Genomic DNA, 3,113 nt, shown 5'->3' on the forward strand with positions numbered 1-3,113 from the left:
ATACAAAGGCATCTCCGGCCGAACGGTTAGGCAAGACTACGGCGCCTGGGTAAACATCCCGTTTACCAAACAAGACGGCGAGAGTTTCACTTAACCATTCCCCTCCTGCAGCCAAAGCGATAGCGGCTGTAGCATCCACCGGTAATGTGTGGAAGAGGGTAAGCTTTCTATATGGATAGGACGTATCAACACCTTTTGCATCTTTTAAAGAGAATTTCTAAGAAAAATAGAGTGTTGGGTCCTGAGGACCAGGATGGCCGAAGATCAAAACCTAAATGTGCCAGGGGTTGATCATCGAAGCCAGGGCAATAACGATGAAGGAATTTGAGCGCTGATGTAGCTAACAGCCACCTTCATAGTTGATTCATTAGGGTCGTCACCTTCTACTCAACTAGTGGAAGTATCCACCGTTTTCTTTGTCTGTTAAGCCTCACAGCTATGGGACTTCCTAAGGAAAACTGCAATCGTAGTACTCACAAGACAAGACCACCGAGATCTTCGACTTAGCTCCCAAAGGTAATCCACCCGGCCCTTCCCCAACCTATACAAGGGGAGCGGAAGATAACGCAAGAGAGAACTTATGACTTCGCGGATGGAGAGGGATTCGAACCCCCGGTATTCCTATCAATACTTCGGTTTTCAAGACCGACTCTTTCAACCGCTCAGACATCCATCCCCTTCGCGCTTCGCCCGCCCTATCTATCCGCGCGCTGGCAGGTAGGGGCTTATCCATGTGATTCGCTACGCTTTGCTTGCGCCTATCGGCGGACTCTGTTGCCTGCCGGTTAGCGAAACTTTTCCGGTAGTACGAATCGCTACGCTTCGCTTGTTTCTATATGATAATATGCACCTTGGTTGCTGCGCTCCCCGCGGGTAATAACAAGAGAGTTAAGAACGAATTATCTTCCAAACAAAAAGAGTGATTGAGTCCGACTCGCGAACGATCGGCAAGTGAAGGACCGATCCTTTTGCGCCAGTACTGTTGCGAGACTGGTACTTGGCGGCTCACGAGCAACATATAGACTAAGGTTGCCCATCACTCCCTCGCTCTTTTTTGAAGGCCCTTTCTATTCTCTTTCTAGTATGGTTCCTCCATAAGAACACTGAACGCCCAGCTTCGCAGAGCAGCTCTCTCCCCAGCCCACAGCATAGTGTGGAATCTGGATCGTTTCATCGAGCACCATTTCTTTTAGATATAAAGGTGTTCTGACTCTATTGGATCAAGTCATAATCTACGCCTTTTACTAGTATACTACTATGGGGAGAGACTAAGCTCTATTTCAGAGATTGGACTCTCTTACTGTGATTAGCCCCTACTAGTAAGAAGCTGTTCCCGAGCCAGGTTCCCTGGATCCACGTGTTCCTAGTCGGGCCTAAATGAATGAATGAAGAAGCGCGCCCGGGTAGACTTCCAGAGCTCTTGCTCTGCGTATCCTCCTACTTATTATTCTGGGGGTCATAAAAACATACGAACCGCCTACTCTTTAAAGCTTAAAGCCCTACCATTCTATTTTTAAAAATGAAAGCTGCTTTCCCTCACTAATAAAAAACAGCAATCCCTCCCCTTCTGTTACCTACTCTACTTTTACTCATATCTTCGGTATACCTCAATACAAGACAAACACAGGAAAGGATATTCAATCAAAAACCGGGCGATAGCCCTATTCTCTCTCAATTGCCTATCTTTTATAGATGAGGGAGAGTACCTTAGCAGTAGCTTCCAACACTTAAGATGTACCTCCTCAAGTGCCAGATATGAATGTTTTATGAATTTCATACGGGACTACTTACTTACCTAAAGTTCACTTCTGACTTACCAAATAAATTTACTGAAGGAACTGACCTAAGCATAGCTCTCTCTCTCAAATACAAATGCCAAGAAAGAGATTCCTTGGATAAGTGGAAAAATGCCTTTCATTTCTCTTTTAAGGCGTTTGTCCTACTTATAGTATCAGTCCTCCGGCCTATCGAAATTCGTGTTTTTATTAACCAACAACACATGCACTTTGTTGGAACTAAAAAAAGGTTATTCAATCCACTAGTGCAACTGAAAGCGCACCTACTGTTACTAGAAGTCTAGTCCCTCTCAGGTACAGTTTCGATCTCGAACTAACTTACTTTACTTAATAGGCCGGAAGAGAGAGATATTCAGAAAACCCGATTTCCTGTCCTGTCTTAAGAACCTGACTCAAAAGAGAAAAGAAAACCAAACTAAAATAAAAGAGATATCACTTTCGACGATTGAACTGCACTTTTATATCCAGATTGGAACTGGATTTGAACGTCTTTGGATCCTGCTTAGAGCCGGCTTTCACTCCACTTTCACTTTCATATCAGGAGCGTCGACTTGTGCACTTGCAATATCGAATTTCACTTTCCGGAATCCTTGCTCCTGGCCTATTGGTTGATGATAGGGTTCCTGTTGGTAGAGTTCCTGCCCTTGGCCTTGGTTCCAGTCTCGTCTCGCATGCCAGCAAGTATTCTAGAAAGAATGACTCGGTTTCATGTCATGTAGCTACTATAGCTCCTCTCGCCTTTCTAGCCTGCCTTGTGTTGCTCGGAAATGGCTAAGCCTTTTTCGAGAGGCTTTCACCCTGAAAACTTAACTAGACCCCGTTCCCTCTATGTCCATTCAATCTTAATCTTGCTGCATGAATGCACTGTAAGACCGGGGATGCCCTCAATGATCCCTTCCTCTTCCATAAAGGCTTTCACCCGCACTAGCACTAGTATATGGTGATATCCAACTCGAAAACCCGAAGACAAACAAGCTTACCTTATTATTAGAGAAAGGGGAAAGGGGGTAAACCCAAAGCTAAGAAGCTGACAACTGCGAGACTAGGAGAATGGGAAAGACTTGGTATATAATCCGTGCCTTCGTTCCGGCTATAGTCCATTAGCAAGCGAGTAGGGGAACCGTTCCTTCCGTTCAGTAAGGGAATACAAGCATTACGGGGAGTTTTAAAAAAGGAATATGAATATGACTCTTCCCAACTCAAGTCAAGCGAAGCATAGTGAGGAAGGAGGAGAAGAACTACTAGAGAAAGGCTAAGTGAAGTACTTCTCGGGACTTCTCTTTTCTTCTTTCAAATTCTTCTCTTCTTTTCTTGCTT

The sequence above is a fragment of the Quercus lobata genome, chromosome 1 (genome assembly GCF_001633185.2).
Source record: "Quercus lobata isolate SW786 chromosome 1, ValleyOak3.0 Primary Assembly, whole genome shotgun sequence".
NCBI classification, from domain to species: Eukaryota; Viridiplantae; Streptophyta; class Magnoliopsida; order Fagales; family Fagaceae; genus Quercus; species Quercus lobata.